The 19,598-nt window shown below is 38.7% G+C and overlaps 1 protein-coding gene and 1 pseudogene across 1 annotated transcript in view; one reads left to right on the top strand and one right to left on the bottom strand.

The window, feature by feature from the left end:
• LOC102728454 (uncharacterized) overlaps positions 1 to 19,598 on the top strand; it is a 67,967-nt gene that overhangs the window by 22,713 nt on the left and 25,656 nt on the right.
• Positions 7,221 to 8,644, bottom strand: LOC102731190 (ADP/ATP translocase 2 pseudogene; annotated as a pseudogene).

Here is a 19,598-nt window from a genome sequence, read left to right as displayed (position 1 = left end):
GGAAGTTTCTATTTTGATGTAGTTCTAATAGTTTATTTTTGCTTTTGTTCCCCTTGCCTCAGGAGACATACTAAGAAAAAAGTTGCTACGGCTAATTTCATAGAGGTTACTGCCTGTGTTCTCTTCTAAGATTTTGATGGTTTGAGGTCTCACATTTAGGTCTTTCATCCATTTTGAATTTATTTTTGTGTATGGTGTAAGAAAGTGATCCAGTCTTTCTTTTGCATGTTGCTGACCAACACCATTTGTTGAAGAGGTTGTCCTTTCTCCATTGGACATTCTTTCCTGCTTTGTCGAAGATTAACTGACCATACAGGTGTGGGGTTTTTTCTAGATTCTCTATTGTGTTCCATTGATCTGTGTGTCTGTTTTTGTGCCAGTATCATAGTGTTTTGATTGCTACAGCTTTGTAGTATATCTTGAAATCTGGGATTGTGACACCTCCAGTCTTGTTCTTTCTTAACCGAATAAGCCACCCAGGCGCCCCACCAGTCTTGTTCTTTCTTAAGATTGCTTTGGCTATTTGGGTGTGTGTGGGTGTGGGTGTGTTTCTACACAATTTTAGTATTTGTTCTAGCTCTTTGAAAAATATTGTTTTTTGATAGGGATGGCATTAAATCTATAGATTTCCTTGGGTAGTATGGAAATTTTAACAGTATTTATTCTCCCAATCCATGAGCATGGAATGTCTTTCCATTTGTTTAGGTCATCTTCAATTACTTTCATCAGTGTCTTAGAGTTTTTGGAGACATTCACCTCCTTGGTTAAGTTTATCCTAGGTATTTTGTTTTTGATGCATTTGTAAATGGGATTGTTTTCTTAATTTCTCTCTCTGCTGTTTTATTATTGGTGTATAGAAATGCACTGATTTCTGTATATTGATTTTTGTATCCTGCAACCTTACTGAATTCATTTATCAGTTCTAGTAGTATAATGGTTGGAGCCTTTAGGGTTTTCTATATATAGTATCCTGTCATCTGCAAACAGTGAAAGTTTTACTTCTTCCTTGCCAATTTGGATGCTCTTTCTTTTCTTTCATCCTTCCTTTCTGATTGCTTTGGCTAAAATTCCCATTACTATGTTGAATAAAAATGGTAAGATTGGACATCCTTGCCTTGTTCCTGTTCTTTGTACAAAAGCTCTCAGTTTCTCACCATTGAGTATGATGTGTGTTTTTCATATATGGCCTTTATTATGTTGAAGTATAGTCTGTTTTACTTTGTCAGATGCCTTTTCTGCATCTACTGAGATCATATAGTTTTTACCCTTTCTTGTTAATGTGATGTATCACATTGATTTGTGAATATTGAGCCACATTTGCATCCCTGGAATAAATCCCACTTGATTGTAGTGAATGATTTTTTTAATGTATTGTTGAATTGGGTTTGCTAATATTTTGTTAAGGATTTTTTGCTTCTATGTTCATCAGAGCTACTGGTCTGTAGTTTCCCTTTTTTTTTTTTTTTTTTGGCGTGTCTTTATCTGGTTTTGGTATCAGGGCAATGTTGGCCTCATAATGAATTCGGAAGCTTCCCTTCCTCTTCTGTTTTTTTGGACTAGTTTGAGAAGAGGTAGTAACTCTTCTTTAAATAATTCACCCTTAAAGCCCTGGCTCCGGACTTTTGTTAGTTGGGAATTATTTGATTACTGATTCAATTTTATTACTAGTAATAAATCTATTCAAATTTTCTATTTCTTCCTGATTCAATTTGGGAAGGTTATATGTTTCTAAGAATTTATCCATTTCCTCTAGGTTGTCCAATTTGTCGGCATGTAATTTTTCATAATATTCTCTTGTCCTTTATATTTCTGTATTGGCAGTTGTTATTTCTCCTCCTTTGTTTCTGATTTTATTTGAGTTTTCTCTCTTTTTTGTGGGGGGGACTGTTTCCTCATTTTTTAATTAATTTTTTTAAATTTCCAGTATGATTAACATTGTTATGTTAGTTTCATATGTTCAATAAATGATCAACAATTGTATACATTACTCAGTGCTCATCATGGCAAGTGTATTCTTTTTTAAGATTTTATTTTTAAGTAATCTCCACACCCAACGTGGGGCTTGAACTCACAACCCCAAGATCAAGAGTCACATGCTCTGCTGACTTGAGCCAGCCAGGTGCCCCATGATAAGTGTATTCTTAATCCCCTTCACCTATTTTACCCATCTTCCCACTCATCTCCCCTTTGGCAAATCAAAACCACAATCTTACACCTGTCAGAATTAAAATTAAAAAATAAAAAATAAAAGGTGTTGGCCTGAATGTGGGGGGAGAGGGGGAAGGAACCCTCATGCACTGTTGGTGGGATTGCAAATGGGTGACACCACTGTGGAAAACAGTATGGAGGTTCATCAAAAAAATAAAAATAGAATTTCCATATGAGACCAGTAATTCCACTGCTGGATATTTACCCAAAGAAAATGAAAACTGATTCAGAAAGATATATTCATTCTTATGTTTATTGCAGCCTTATTTACAATAGACATGATATGGAAGCAATCCAACTGTCCATAAATAAATAGGTAAATTTCATTCTCTCTCTCTCTCTCTCTTTCTCTGGTGGGAGGGTGGGTCTAGCTAAAAGTTTATCAATTTTGTTGATCTTTCAAACAACCAACTCCTGGTTTCATTAATCTTTTGTGTTTTTATTTATTTATTTTATTTATTTCTGCTCTAATCTTAATTTCCTTCCTTCTACTCTCTTGAGTTTTGTTTTTCTTTTTCTATCTCCCTTAGGTGTAAGGTTAGGTTGTTTATTTGAGATTTTTCCTGTTTCTTGACATAGGCCTGTGTTGCTATAATCTTCCCTCTTATAACAATTTTTGCCTCATCCCAAAGATTTTAAACTACTGTGTTTTTATTTCCATTTGTTTCCATGTATTTTTTGATTCCCTCTTTGATTTCTTGGTTGATCCATTCATTGTTTAGTACTATGTTGTTTAGCCTCTATGTGTTTGTGTTCTTTTCAGATTTTTTTTCTTGTAATTGAGTTCTAGTTTCACACTGCTGTGGTTGGAAAAGATGCATGATAGGATTCAAGCTTTTTGAATTTGCTGAGACTTGTTTTGTGGCTTAACATGTTATCTAAACTGAGAATGTTCCATGTGCACTTGAAAAGAATGTGTATTTCACTATCTTTGGATGGAATTTTCTAAATGTATCTATTCAGTCCATCTGGTTAAATGTGCCATTTCAAAGTCATTGTTTCTTTGATGATTATCTATCTGGATGATCCATCCATTGATCTAACTGGGGTGTTAAAGTCCCCAACTATTATTGTACTACTATCAATTTCTTTTTTTAATGTTTGTTAATAGTTGCTTAATGTCTTTAGATACTCCCATGTTGGGTGCACAAATATTTACAATTGTTATATCCTCTTGTTACATTACTGCTTTATCATTATGCAGTTCCTCTCTTGCTCCAGTCTCTCTTTTAAAGTCTATTTTGTCTGATATGAGTATTACTACCCCAGCTTTCTTTTCACTCCCATCTGTATGGTGTATAATTTTTCATCCCTTCACTTTGAATTTGCATGTATCTTTAGGTGTGAAGTTGGTCTCTTGTAGGTAGCATATAGATGGTTCTTGCTTTTTTTTATTCATTGAGTTACCTTATGTCTTGGTTGGAGCACTTAGTCCATTTACATTTAAGGTAATTATTGATAGGTATGTACTCATTGACATTTTGTTACTTGTTTTAGAGTTTTTGTAGTTCTTCTCCATACCTTTCTTCTCTTGCTCTCCTCCCTGTGGTTTGATGGCCTTTTTAGTGTTATGCTTGGATTACTTTCTCTTTATTTTTGTGTATTTATTATAGGTTTTGATTTGTGGTTACCCTTACCCTTCATATGCAACATCTTATTCATGTAGCAGTCTGTATTAAGTTGATGGTTGCTTTGCTTAAGTCTGAACCCTTTTTGGACTCCTGGGTGGCTCATTCGGTTAAGCATCTGCCTTTCGCTCAGATCATGATCCCAGAGTCCTGGGATCGAGTCCTGAAACAGACTCCTGAGAACACAAGCAGGGGGAGTGGGAGAGGGAGAAGCAGGCTCTCCACTGAGCAGGGAGCCCGATGCGGGGCTCGATCCCAGGACCCTGGGATCATGACCTGAGCCGAAGGCAGACACTTAACGACTGAGCCACCCAGGCACCCCCTTTGATTTTTTTTTATAGATATAATTGACTTTACTGTTTTTGTGCTTTAACCTTTGTACTGGTTTTACAATTGATTAATCTACTTTTGTTATATGTTTGCATTTACCAGTGAATTTTTTTCCTTTCCTAATTTTCTTACTTCTGATTGTGGCCTGTCTTTCCACTCAAAGAATACTCATTAACATTTCTTGTAAGGCTGCTTTAGTGACGATGAACTCTTTCATCTTTTGTTTGTCTAGGAAACTCTTTCTCTCTCCTATTCTGAATGAAAATCTTGCTGGGTAGAGTATTCTTGATTGTGAGTGTTTTCCTTTCAGCACTTTGAATATATCATGCCACTCTCTTCTGGCAGGCAAAGTTTCTGCTGAAAAATCAGTTGATAGCCTTATGGGCTTTCCCTTATATCTAACTGTTTCTTTTCTCTGGATGCCTTTAAAATTCTCTTTTTATCATTACCTTTTGCCATTTTAATTACTAAGTGTCTTGGTATGGACCTCTTTGGGTTGACTTTGTTGGGTGCTCTCTGTGCCTCCTGGCTCTCGATCTTTGTTACCTTCCCCAGATTAGGGAAGTTTTCAGCTATTACTACTTCAAATACATTTTCTGTCCCTTTTCTCTCTCTCCTCTCCTTCTGGGATCCTATAATGTGAGTGTTATTACATTTGGTGATGTTGCTGAGTTCTCTTCATCTATTCTCATGTTTTATTCCTTTTCATTTTTGTTGTTCAGCTTGGTTACTTGCCATTACCCTGTCTTCCAGGTCACTGATCCCTTTTTCTGCCTCTCCTAATCTGTTGATTCTTTCTAGTTATTGAATTTTTCACCTTTGACTGGTCCCTTTTCATATTTTTTATCTCTTTGTGAAGACCTCACTGATATCCTCCACGCTTTTCTCAAGCCCAGTAAGTATCTTTATGACCATTACTTTGAATACTTATCAGGCATATTGCTTATCTCTGTTTCATTTAGCTCTTTTTCTGTGGTTTTTTTCCTTTTCTTTCATTCAGGACATATTCCTCTGTCTCCTTATTTTGTCCAGCTCTCTGTGTTTGTTTCTATGTAGTAAGTAAGTTAGCTATGTCTCCTGATCAGGAAAGCATTACCCTTCTGAAGAAGAGATCCTGTGGTCACCAGACCAGGTAATTCAGGGGTGCCTCCTATGTGGTTCCAATGTGCCCTACAGTTGTGACTGAGCCTCATTTGCTCTCAGTCTAATCAGCTGCAATGGTCCACTTTGTATGATGGGAGCATCCCAGGCAGGGCTTGGTCCCTGTGCTGTTAAGGGGATAGTCTGGTCTGGGGCAGGTTTGTAGTTGGGGAGTATCAGCAAACAGACCAGATGGCTGCCCTCAGCCCATTTGCCAGGACTGTTGTCACACTGATTGGCAGAGCACTCTCTCTATATTGCCAGCTATAAAGTTTGGCTTCTGAGATTTTAGGCACACTGGTGTGTGGGGTTATCTTCTCTCCCCAGAGCAGGAGTCACTTTGCAGTGGTGCTGGTCCATGCTGGGGCTGCTTGGAGGGTGTGTTGGGCAGTAGCTGCTTTGGAAGGATTGCTGCTGAGTGGAGCAGGTTGGTTGGGGGTAGATCCTCAGGAGAACTCAGGAATGGGACAGGTGATGCCAGCAAGGTAGGTAGAGAGTGTTCCTGTTGGTTTCTGAAAGTGTCCGTCTATCTAGGATGGGAGTGTTGTGCAGGAGGAGGGAGAGAAATGGTATCCACTAGCTTTTATTATTATTATTATTATTATTATTATTATTGGAGAAGTCTCCTAAAGATCCCTGACCCTCGAGGGCACATTCTGAGATTGGTAAATAAATCCTCATGTCACCCCAGTTACTTTTCAAACTGCTGCTTCTATGCTCTGGCTCAGCAGGGTTGTTATGCTCTGTCTTTAAGGGTGGGGACTCAGTTTCCTCTTGCCTCTGGTTTTCCCAGAGCTGAGCATGCTCATTTTAAAAGTTCTTGGAATTAAGCTCTACTGATTGTACAAAGTCAGGGAGTTAAGCCCCACTGGTTTTCAAAGCCAGATGTCATGGGGATTCATCCTCCTAGTGAGGTCTCCCATGTCTGGGGTGCCTGGTGTGGGATCTGTTTTTTTCACTTCTCTGTGCTTGTGGTGTCCCTCCTGTTTGTGATTAGTCTCACTGGGGGATTGGTTCCCAACTGCATCTCTGCCCCTCCTACCATTTTTGATGTGGCCTCCTCTCTATTACTAACTGTGGAGAGTCTGCTCTGTCAGTCTTTGGGTCATTTTCTGGGTTATTTGCACTGATGTGGCTGATATCTCTGTGTATCTGTGGGATGCAGTGAGCTAAGGATCTTCTTACTCTGCCATCTTCCCAACATCCCCAATTATTCTTATATTTGCCTTTTGATCAAATCTGATAGCTTTCAGAAGGTTACTTCACTTTTTAAAAATCTTAATTCTCTCCTCTAACTAAATTATTTCTCTATTCCTATTCTCCAAGCCATTTATTCTTTCTTTCATCTGGTCTGCCTTGTTGCCAATGCTCTCTATTGCATTATTCATCTCATTCACTGATTTAATCAGTCTAGAATTTATTTGGTTCTTTTTTACAATTTCAATCTATTTGATAAAGAACTTCTGTTCATTAATTTTGTTACTGAATTCACTGAATTGTCTTTCTGAGATTTCCTGTAGCTTGTTCAATTTCTTTATAACAACCTATTTTAGGGCGCCTGGGTGGCTCAGTTGGTTAAGCGACTGCCTTCGGCTCAGGTCATGATCCCGGAGTCCCAGGATCGAGTCCCACGTCAGGCCCCCTGCTCAGCAGGGTGTCTGCTTCTCCCTCTGACCCTCCTCCCTCTCATGCTCTCTGTCTCTCATTCTCTCTCTCGCAAATAAATAAAATCTTAAAAAAAAAAAAAAAAACCTATTTTAATTCTGTATGAGTTCTATCACAATATTCCATGTCTTTGTGTTTGGTTGCTGAAGAATTGTCATTTTCTTTTTTAATGTGTTTTTAATATTGCAGTATAATTAACATACAATATTAGTGTCAGGTGTACGATACAGTGGTGATTCGACACTTCTATGCATTACTTAGTGCTCATGATGATAAGTGTACTCCTAATCCTCTTCGCCTATTTGACCCATGCCCTTACCCACCTCCCATCTGGTAACCATCAGTTTGTTCTTTTGTTCTCTGTAAGAGTCTGGGTATTTCTTTTTTCTTTGTTTTGTTTCTTAAATTGCACATATAAGTGAAATCATCCAGAACTTGTCTTTTTCTGACTAATTTCACATAGCATTACTTGTCTAGATCCATCCATGTTGTTGCAAATCGCAAGGTTTCATTCATTTCATTTTTTTATTTCAGATATTTTTTATTTCTTCAGATTTATCAGGAGTGACTGAAATGAAAAATATAATTGAGTCCCATCATCATGGAAATGGCTTTAAGAGAAAACTGGTCAGATGAATATTATTGCATCCCATTTTCAGCCAGTAAATTGTTGCCATTAATAAATGGACAGCCAACAGTCTGTCAAGAATGCTCAAGATATGTTATATAATACAACATGCATTTTCACAGGGGGAAAAAAACTAGGAAATAACTTGTATGATGAAATCAAGAAGTTTACATAAGACAAGCACAAAAGCACCACCCATGCCTCTGAGAACATTGGGCCATGCACCCTTGAAAAAAGCTGTGGCTCTTTCCTTGCAAGCAATCTTCCTCCAGCAGTTAAGTGTGTTTGTGTACATGATGTCAATTCCTTTACATCCTGATTGCGTCACCACACAGTGATGAACAATGTCAAATGGATAGGAAGTCAATCCAGCAACCGCTGTGACAAATTGTGCGATCATTCAGCTGACAAAGATGTGCATCTTCTTGGGATCTGGAAGCATTCCCTTTGAAGTGTATAGATACTAAGGTAAACAGCTTGGTAAATGATAATACCCTGCACAGACACATTAAAGCCTTGGTACGGGTCCTTAATCTCATCAGATTTGTAGATCTTAACCAGGTGGTCACTGAGGCCTCTGAATTCCCTTTCAGTTCCAGCTATGCCCACATCAGCTGCTGGACGGGTGGGTATGGGCAAAATCAAGAGGATACACAAAACACAAGGATGTGGCCCCAGCGGCATCACCTGATGTCAGATTCCCTGCAAAGTAGCACCAAAACTAAGTTCTCTTGTCCACACCACCCAGGAAGATCTGCTTGTATTTATCTGTGAAGGCAAAGTTAAGAGCCTGGGTGGGGAAGTATCTGATGACATGGGCCAGGTTATTATGCCAGAAGGACAGGACTCCCTGCTTCTTGGAGGTATGAACCATGCAGTCTACAATGCCCTTGTATTACTTATCTGAGGATTTGCTTGCTGGCATGCTGCACCTGCAGCAGCAGCTTGACCCACTCGATAGGCACTACTTCAGTCTTGGGAAATGGCCGCAGCCACTCCACCCACCGGGAAGTCCTCGGTAAAGGACACAGTGGCATCTGTCATGTTGAAAGGAAAGAGGAGGTGGGCAACTGTGGGGATGTGGTAGGAACCGGCTGGGACTTCAGGGCTCTGGGCTCATTCTTTTTTATGACTAAGTCATATTCCATTGTGTGTGTGTGTGTGTGTGTGTGTAATATACATACCACATCTTCTTTATCCAGTCATCTATTGATGGACACTTGGGTTGCTTCCATAATTTGGCTATTGTAAATAATGCTGCAATAAAAGTAGTGAAATTACTGGATCATATAGTAATTCTATTTTTGTTTATTTTTTTAATGTGGGTTTTTCCCCAGCTTTATTGAGAAATAATTGATATACATCACTGTATAAGTTTAAGGTATACAGCATGAAGGTTTGATTTTACATATACTGTGAAATGATTATCATATTATATTCAGCTAACATCCATCATATCAAATAGATAAAAAAAGAAAAAACTTTCCTGGGGTGCCTAGGTGGCTCAGTCGTTAAGTGTCTGCCTTCGGCTCAGGTCATGATCCCAGGGTCCTGGGATCGAGCTCCACATCGGGCTCCCTGCTCCGCAGGAAGCCTGCTTCTCCCTCTCCCACTCCCCCTGCTTGTGTTCCCTCTCTCGCTGTGTCTCTCTCTGTCAAATAAATAAAATCTTAAAAAAAAAAAAGAAAAAAAATCTCCTTATGATTAGAACTCTTTGGATTTACTCTTAACTTTCTTATATATAATATAGCAGTGTAAGCTAGAGCCCTTATGTTGTACCTTGTACCTCTAGTACTGACTTACAACTGGAAATTTGTAACTTTTGGCTCCCTTCCTCCAATTCCCCCTCCCTGCACCCTCCACCTCTGGTAACCACATGTCTGATTTCTTTTCCTCTGAGGAGGAGGAGTTGTTGTTGTTATTGTTGAAGATTCCGCATTTGAGATCATACAGGATTCTTTTTTAAATTATTTTTTATTTTTTATCATGATAAGTGTGCTTTTTAATCCCCATCACCTATTTCTTCCATTCCTTCCTCACCCCCTCCTTTCTGGTAACCATCAGTTTATCTATAGTTAAGAGTCTGTTTCTTGGTTTGTCTCTTTTTTTTTCCTTTACTCATTTGCTTTATTAAATTCCACATATAAGTGAGATCATATGGTATTTGTCTTTCTCTGTCTTATTTCATGTAGCATTACACTCTCTAGCTCTATCCATGTTGTTGCAAATGGAAATATTGCATTCTTTTTTATGACTGAATAATATTCCATTGTAAATATATACCACATCTTTATCCAGTTATCTATCGATGGACACATGGGCTGCTTCCATGGTTTAGCTATTGTAAATACAAATATTTGTATTTTGGGGTAAATACCCAGTAATGTGATTACTGGATCATAGGGTAGCTCTAATTTTTAATATGAGGAATCTCCATACTCTTTTCCACAGAGGCTACACCAGTTTGCATTCCTATCAACAGTGCACAAGGTTCATTTTCCTTCACATCCTCGCCAATGCTTGTTGTTTTATTTTAGTCATTCTATCAGGTGTGAGGTGATATCTCATTGCGGTTTTGATCTGTATTTCTCTTACGAATGATGTTGAGCATCTTTTCATGTGTCTATTGTCCATCTGGATGTCTTCTGCCCATTTTTTAATAGAATTATTTGCTTTTGGGGTGTTGAGTTGTATTAGTTTTTAATATATTTTAGATAATAACCCTTTATCGGATATTTCATTTGCAAATATCTCCTCCCATTAAGTAGGCTGCCTTTTAGTTTTGTTGATTCTTTTCTTTGCTGTGCAAAAACATTTTATTTTGATGTAGTCATGGTAGTTTATTTTTGCCTTTATTTCTCTTGCTTCAGGAGACAGAGCTAAAAAATGTCACTATGGCTGGTGACAAAGAAATCATTCCTGTGCACTCCTCAAGGATTTTATGGTTTTGGGTGTCACATTTAGATCTTTAATCCATTTTGAATTTATTTTTGTGTATGATGAAAGAAAATGTTCAGTTTCATTCTTCTGCATGTAGCTATTCAGTTTTCCCAACACCATTTGTTGAAGAGACTCTCTTTCCCGTTTATATTCATTTCCCCATTGTCAAAGATTAATTGACCATATAATCATGTGTTTATTTCTGGGTTTTCTTTTTTTTTTTTTAAAGATTTTATTTATTCATTTGAGACACAGAGATACACAGAGAGAGAGAGCATGAGCAGGGAGAGAGGCAGAAGGAGAAAGAGAAGCAGGCTCCCTGCTGAGCCAGGAGCCCGATGCGGGGCTCGATCCCAGGACCCTGGAATCATGACCTGAGCCGAAGGCAGACGCTTAACCATCTGAGCCACCCAGGTGCCCCTATTTCTGGGTTTTCTATTCCATTGCTCTATGTATTTTTATGCCAGTACCATACTGTGGTGATTACTACTGCTTTGTAATATAACTTGAAATCTGGAATTGTGATACCTCCAGTTTTTCTTCTTCAAGGTTGCTTTGGCTATTTGAGGTCTTTTGTGGTTCCATGCAATTTTAGGATTGTTATAGTTCTGTGAAACATGTTGGTATTTTGATAGGGATTGCACTAAATGTATAAATTGCTTTGAATAGTATAGACATTTTAACACTATTGGTTCTTCCAATCCATGACTATAGAACATCTTTCTATTTCTTTGCATCATCTTCAATTTCTTTCATCATTGTTTCATAGTTTTCAGAGGATAGGTCTTTCACCTCTTTAAGTTTATTCCTAGACATTTTATTGGTTTGGTGCAATTGTAAATAGGATTGTTTCCTTAATTTCACTTTCTGCTGCTTCATTAATAGTGTATAGGAATGCAACAGATTTCTATACATTGATTTTTGTATCCTGCAAATTTACTGAATTCATTTATCAGTTCTAAGAGTTTTTTGGTGAAGTATTCAGGGTTTTCTATATAGTATCCTTCATCCACAAATAGAATATTCCTTTTTCCTCACCAACTTGGATGCCTTTTATTTCTTTATGTTGTCTAAATGCTATGGCTAGAGGTTTGAGTACCATGCTGAATTAAATGGTGAGAGTGGACATCCCTTCTTGTTCCTGGCATTATGGGAAAAGCTCTCTCTTTCGCCATTGACTATGATGTTGGCTATAGGCTTTTCATATAAGGCCTTTATTATCTTGAGGTATGTTCCTACTAGAGCTACTTGGCAGAGGGGTTTTGTTTTTTTGTTTTTTTTTAATCAAGAAAGGATGTTTTACTTTGTCAAATGCTTTTTTTATATCTACTGAAATGATCATATGGTTTTTATCTTTTCTCTTATTGATGTGAGGTATCATGTTGATTGTTGCAAATATTGAACCACCCTGCATCCCAGGAATAAATCCTACTTGATCATGGTATATGATTTTTTTAAATGTATTGTTGGGTTTGGTTTGCTAATATTTTTTATAGTTGAATAAAAGTTCTTTTATTCTATTAAGATATTCCATAAAGTGTATAGCTTCCAACCCCAGACCTCTCTGTTATCTATATCACCAGGTACAATGATTATTCCTGAATAAATCTGAATCAGTAAAGTAGTAAATCAGGAGAACTTCTCTTGTTTTAAAACAATGAAATGAAAAAAATCAGAGGAATCTTAGTAGGAAACTTAACAGGCCAAGTCTTATCAGGTTGGCTTCCTGACCTGCATTTTCATCTCCGATGGGAAGCATTGCTCCTTGTTCATGAGTGCTGGGGCACCACCAGCTCAAGCTGCAGCTGGGTCAGCAAGTCCAGGCAGGAATGCCCCTTGGTGCGGTCGGTGCATGTGGCCACATGTTCTTGTCCAAATACTTCTTTGTATTCTGTTTAATGCCTTTACTAGCATTTAAGTGATACTCTGCGTGCGTGCGTGCGTGTGTGTGTGTGTGTGGTTGCTCTGGGGATGACAATATTCATCATTAACATATCACAATCTACTTAGAGTTAAGAGTGTACTAGTTTAATAAATGTCCAACTGTACAATACTTGCCACAGAACAGTTCCATTTACCTCCTTCTATCCTTTGTGCTGTTGTCATAGATTTTATATCTACCTGCATTAGAATCCCCACAATACAGTGTTTTTGTTTTTGTTTTTGTTTTGCTTTAAGTAGTCCTAGGTCTTTGAAACAAAGAGAGAACAGTTGTTAGTATATATCTGGGGGGAGATGCTTTGAGGCTCTGCAAATTCATTGTCTCTTGAGTTCACTGCACTGTTTGCTTCCACCAGTGAATTTGGCAGAAGGTAGGTCACATAACTTATTTTACAAATTGGTATCGCTACAGCTGTTTAAAAATATTGTATGAAGTGGTCTACCCTGAATTACAAAAGGACTACCTTCTATCAACTTGTTAAGGAGTTGGTAGGTAGGCACACATTTTTTATAGAAACAATCTTTCTTCAGCAGAGTGTTTGGAAAGGGCTGGGGCCTCAATGTACCTGAAACAACACTCCTGTACCCAGAGCCTACCCTTCAAGTAGAACAGCACGATCCTGGAAAGATGTTTTCTGACACTGCAGCCCAATGATAGCACTAGGGACTTCCCCTCGCACTAACTTCTCAGCCAGAGCACAGCCTCTGTTCAAGGCCAAGAGGGGTGGATTTCACCATGGCTGCCCTCCAGCGCAAGAGTTGGCTGGGGAAGGTTTGCTAATATTTTGTTGAGGATTTCTGCATCTATATTTGTAAGAGCTATTGGTCTGTAGTTCTCTTTTTTGTGGTATCTTTATCTGGTTTTGGTATCAGGGTGATACTGGCCTCATAGAATCAATTTGGAAGTTTTCCTTCCTTTTCTATTTTTTGGAATAATTTGAGAACAATAGGTATTAATTCTTCTTTAAATGTTTGGTAAAATTCACCTGTGAAGCTGTCTGCTCCTGGACTTTTATTTTTGGGGGTTTTTTGAATTACTGATTTATTTTCATTGCTAGTGATCAGTCTGTTCAACTTTTCTATTTCTTCCTGCATTAGTTGTGGTAGGTTATATATTTCCAGGAATTTATCCATTTCTTCTAAGTTGTCCTATTTGTTGGTGTATATGGTTTCATAGTATTCTATTACTAGTGTTTGTATTTCTGTGGTGTTGATTGTTCTTTCTCTTCATTTCTGATTTTGTTTCTTTGGGTCCTCTCCTTTTTTTTTTTTTTTTTTTTTTATGAGTCTGACTAGAGGTTTATCAATTTTGTTGATTCTTTTCAAAGAATCCACTCCTGGTTTCACGGATCTGTTCTATTGTTTTTTGTTTTGTTTTTTAGTTTCTATATCACTTATTTCTGCTCTAATCTTTATTATCTTTTGCTGGTTTGGGGTTTTGTCTGTTCTTTCTCTAGCTCCTTTAGGGGTAAGGTTAGGTTGTTGGAGAATTTTCTCGCTTCTTGAAGTAGGCCTGTATTACTATAAACTTCCCCTTAGAACCACTTTTGCTGCATCCCAAAGATTTTGGACCATTGTGTCTTCATTTTCATTTGTCTCCATGTAATTTTCGATTTCCTATTTGATTTCTTAGTTAACCCATTCCTTGTTTAGTAGCATTTTATTTTACCTTCATGTATTTGTGCTCTTTCCAGATTTTTTTCTTGTGGCTGATTTTTAGTTTCATAGTGTTGTGGCCAGAAAAGATGTATGCTATGACTAACTTTTCTGAATTTGCTGAGACTTGTTTTATAGCTTAATATGTGATCTATTCCAGAGAATGTTTCATGTGCACTTCAACAAAATGTGTTTTCTGCTCTTTTAGGATGGAATGTTCTGAATATGTCAAATCCATCTGGTCTAGTGTGTCATTCAAAGCCACTGTTTTCTTCTTTATTTTCTGTTTGGATAATCTGTCCATTGACGTAAGTGGGGGTGTTAAAATCCCCTGCTCTTATTGTATTATCAATTAGATCCTTTATATTTGTTATTAACTGTTTTATGTATTTGGGTGCTCCTATGTTAGGTGCATAAATATTTATAATTGTTATATCTTCTTGTTGTACCATTTCTTATTATATAGTGTCTTCTTTAGTCTCTTGTTACAGTCTTTGTTTTAAAGTCTATTTTGTCTAATAGAAGGATTGTTACCCTGGTTTTCTTTTGACATCCATTTGTGTGATAAATATCTCTCCACCTCCTCACTCTCAATCTACAGGTGTCTTTAGGTCTGAAATGAGACTCTTGTAGGCAGCATGTACATGGGTCTTGTTTTTTTAATCCATTCTATCACCCCATGTCTTTGAACTAGAGTGTTTAGTCCATTTACATTCAAATTATTGAGGGGCACCTGGGTAGCTCCATTGGTTAAGCATCTGCCTTCAGCTCAGGTCATGATCCCAGGGTCCTGGGATCAAGCCCCACATCAGGCTCTCTGCTCAGCAAGGAGGCTAGTTCTCCCTCTCCCTCTGCCTGCCACTCTGTCTACTTGTGCTCTCTCTCTGTGTCAAATAAATAAATAAAATATTTTAAAAATGTAATTATTAATAGATATGTATTTATTGCCATTTTGTTACTTGTTTTGTGGTTGTTTCTGTAGATTTTCCTGATCCTTTCTTGTTCTCATGGTTTGTTAGCTTTCTTTAGTGATATACTTGGATTCCTCTCTCTTTATTCTTTGCATATCTATTACTGGCTTTGATTTGTGGTTACCATCAGGTTTGTATATAACATCTTCTGCTTTAGCAGTCCATGTTAAGTTGATGGTCACTTAAGTTTGAACCCATTCTTTAGTCCTCTCCCCCCACCAACACACACACACATTTTAGGTAAATGGTGTCATATTTTACATCCTTTCATTTTATGAATCTCTTGAGTGATTTTTACAGAAATACTTATTTTTTACTGCTTTTGTGGTTTTTCTGTTTTTTTGTTTTGTTTTGTTTTACTTTTCATACTCACATATAGTCTTTCCACTCAGAGTCCCCTTTAATATTTCTTGTAGGGCTGGTTTAATGGTCATAAACTCCTTTAGTCTTTTGTCTGATAAACTCTATCTCTCCTTCTACTTTTAATGCTAGCCTTCCTGTGTAGAGTATTCTTGGCTGCAGGTTTCTCCCTGCCAACACTCTGAATATATCATGCCACTCCCTTCTGGCCTGCAAAGTTTTTGCTGAAAAATCCACTGATAGCCTTATGGGGTTTCCTTTGCATGTTAACTGTCTTCTTTTCTCATGTTGCTTTTAAAATTCTCTATCACTACTTTTTGCCACTTTAATTACTATGTGTCATCGTGTAGACCTCTTTGGTTTGAATTTTTGGGGTGATCTCTGTGCCTCCTGCATCTGGATATCTATTTCCATCCCGAGATTAGGGAATTTTTCAGCTATTGTTTCTTCAAATAAATTGCCTGCTCCCTTCTCTCTTCTGAGATCCCTATAATATGAATGTTGTTACACTTGATGTAGTCACTGAACTTTCTAAATCTATTCTCATTTTGCATAATGTTCTTCCCTTTCCTTTGCTCAGCTTGGTTACTTTCCATTATTCTGTCTTCCAGGTTATTAACTTGCTCTTCTGTTTTATCTTGCCTGTTATTTATTCCATCAAGTGTATTTTTAATTTCACTTATTGTGTCTTGATCTCTGATTGGTTCTTTTTTTTAATCTCTGTGTTGAGGGGCTCAGTGATGTCCTCCATTCTTTTCTCAAGTCCAGTGAGTATCTTAATGATCATTACTTTAAAATGTCTATCAGGCATATTACTTACATCTGTTTTGCTTAGGTCTCTTGCTGTGGTTTTGTCCTGTTCTGTCATTTAGGACATATTTCTGTCTCCTCATTTTTTTTTTTAAAGATTATTTATTTATTTAATTGAGAGAGAGAGAGAGACAGTGAGAGAGGGAACACAAGCAGGGGGGTGGGAGAGGGAGAAGCAGGCTTCCTGCTGAGCAGGGAGCCTGATGCGGGACTCGATCCCAGGACCCTGGGATCATGACCTGAGCCGAAGGCAGTCACCTAACCAACTGAGCCACCCAGGCGCCCCTGTCTCCTCATTTTGTCTCTCTGTGTCTGTTTGTGTGTTAGGAAAGTCAGTTGCTCCTCTTGCTCTCAACAATAATAGCCTTATGGAGAAGCCCTGTGGTGTCCTGCAGTGCATTGTCTCCTGTTCCCCAGGGCCTGGAACTTCAGGGAGCGTCTCCTATGTGTGTTGTGTACATTCTGCTGTGGATCCTTGGTCTCTTTTTCCTTCAGTCCAGCTGTCTTCAGAGGTTCTCTTTGACTGTTGTAGGCAGGGCTTGGTCCCTGTGTTGTTAGTGGGCCAGTCTTGGGCTGCCTTGGGCTTGAGCTGAGTCAGACCAGGCATTTTCCAGAGATACAGTAGCACTGAACTGCAGGGTACTCTCCCTGTGTTGTCCCTTGAGAAGCTTTCTTTGGTAGGTGGGGCCTGCAGTCAGCCCAGATGTCTGCCCCCAGCCCACTGTCGGACCACAGTTGTACTGATACGTGTGGTGTTCTTCCCTTCTCCCTAGGGAAGGAGTCACTTTGGAATGGTGCTGGCCCCCTTTGGGGCTGCTTGTACCCTGCCATGCTTGTGGCACCACTTTGGATGGACACCTGCAAAGGGCATGTTAGATGGGGCAGGTCCACAGGAGAATGCAGGGGTGGGGTGAGCTGTCAGTAAGCTAAGGGGAGAATGTTTGTGCTGAGCTAGTCCCACAGGTGTCTGTATATCTAGACTTGGGGGCAGGTAAGGGAAGTGGTACTTACCAGCTCTTTTATTCCTGGAGAAGTCTCCCAAAGATTCTTGCCTCTCCAGCACAGCCTCTAAGATTAAACAAATCTCCCTCCCATTTATACCAGGCATTTTTAAAATGGCTGCTTCTAGGGGCACCTGGGTGGCTCAGTCAGTTAAGCGGCTGCCTTCGGCTCGGGTCATGATCCCAGGGTCCTGGGATCGAGCCCCGCATCGGGCTCCCTGCTCAGCGGGGAGCCTGCTTCTCCCTCTCCCTCTGCCTGCCTCTCTGCGTACTTGTTCTCTCTCTCTATCTCTCTGTCAAATAAATAAATAAAATCTTTTAAATAAATAAATAAATAAATAAATAAATAAATAAATAAATAAATAAATAAAAATAAATGGCTGCTTCTATGCTGTATCTCAGCAGGACTGTTTGTTGTGCTGTCTCCTTAAGGGCAAGGACTCAGTTTCCTATCCTCCTCCAGTTCTTCCAGAGTAGAGCCTGCTGATTTTTAAAGTTGCAGGTATAAAGCCCCACTGATTGTAAGAATTCAAGAAGTTCGGCTTCTCTGGTTTTCAAAGCCAAATGTTATGGGGATTCATCTTTGCAGTGTGGGTCCCCTCTGCCTGGGGTGCCTGAGGTGGGGTCTGCTCCTCTCTTCTCTCTGCACCCACAGTGTCTCTTCTTTGTGGCCTCTTCTCTACATTTAGCTGTGGTGAGTATTTTCTGTGTCTTTGGTCATTTTCTGGGTTATTTATACTGATGTGGGTGTTTTCTAGGTGTATCTGTGGGATGAAGTGACCATAGGATCTTCCTAATCCACCATCTTCCCTGGAAGGCCTTCTCATTTTCTTTTGGTGATACCATATTTCCTTGAGTATTCATAGTGTGTAGTATGCACATAACCAGCAAGGAAATTGAAGCAGTAATCAAAAATCTCCCAATAAACAAGAGTCCATGGCCAGATCGCTTCCCAGGGGAATTCTACCAAACATTTATTTATTTATTTTTAAGATTTTATTTATTTGACAGAGAGAGACATAGCAAGAGAGGGAACACAAGCAGGGGGAGTGGGAGAGGGAGAAGCAGGCTTCCCGCGGAGCAGGGAGCCCAATGCGGGGCTCGATCCCAGGACCCTGGGACCATGACCTGAGCCAAAGGCAGATGCTTAATGACTGAGCCACCCAGGCGCCCCAATCTACCAAACATTTAAAGAAGAATTAATTCTTATTCTTCTGAAGCTGTTTCAAAAAATAGAAATGGAAGGAAAACTTCCAAACTCCTTCTATGAGGCCAGCATTACCTTGATCCCAAAACCAAAGACCCTATCAAAAAGCAGAATTACAAACCAATATCCCTGATGAACATGGATACAAAAATCCTCACCAAGATACTAGCTAATAGGATCCAATGGTACACTAAAAGGGGTATTCACCATGACCAAGTAGGATTTATTCCTGGACTGCAAGGGTGGTTCAACACTCAAAAACCAATCAATGTGATACACCACATTAATAAAAGTAAGGACAAGAACCATATGATCCTCTCAATAGATGCAGAAAAAGCATTTGACAAAGTAAAACATCCCTTCTTGATCAAAACTCTTCACAGTGTAGGGATAGAGGGAACATAATTCAATATCATAAAAGCCATATATGAAAAACCCACAGCAAATATTCTCACTGGGGAAAAACTAAGAGCTTTTCCCCTAGGGTCAGGAACACAGCAGGGATGTCCACTCTCACCACTGTTGTTCAACATAGTACTAGAAGTCCTAGTCACAGCAATCAGACAAAAAAAAAGAAAAAAGGAAGAAAGAAAAAGAAAAGAAATAAAAGACATCCAAATTGGCAAAGAAGAAGTCAAACTCTCACTTGTTGCAGATGACATGATACTCTATGTGGAAAACCCAAAAGACATCACCCCAAAATTGCTAGAACACATACAGGAATTCAGCAAAGTGGCAGGATTTAAAATCAATGCACAGAAATTAGTTGCTTTTCTATACACTAACGATGAGACAGAAGAAAGAGAAATTAAGGAGTCAATCCCATTTACAATTTCACCAAAACCCATAAGATACCTAGGAATAAATCTAACCAAAGAGGCAAAAGATCTGTACTCAGAAAACTATAGAATACTCATGAAAGAAATTGAGGAAGACACAAAGAAATGGAAAAACGTTCCATGCTCATGGATTGGAAGAACAAATATTGTGAAAATGTCTGTGCTACCTAGAGCAATCTATACACTCAATGCAATCCCTATCAAAATACCATCCACTTTTTTCACAGAGCTGGAACAAATAATCCTAAAATTTGTATGGAACCAGAAAAGACTG

Source organism: Leptonychotes weddellii, chromosome 1 (assembly GCF_054177405.1).
Source record: "Leptonychotes weddellii isolate Sample4059 chromosome 1, ASM5417740v2, whole genome shotgun sequence".
In the NCBI taxonomy this organism is placed as follows: Eukaryota; Metazoa; Chordata; class Mammalia; order Carnivora; family Phocidae; genus Leptonychotes; species Leptonychotes weddellii.
This window is presented reverse-complemented; position numbering and strand designations above follow the sequence as displayed.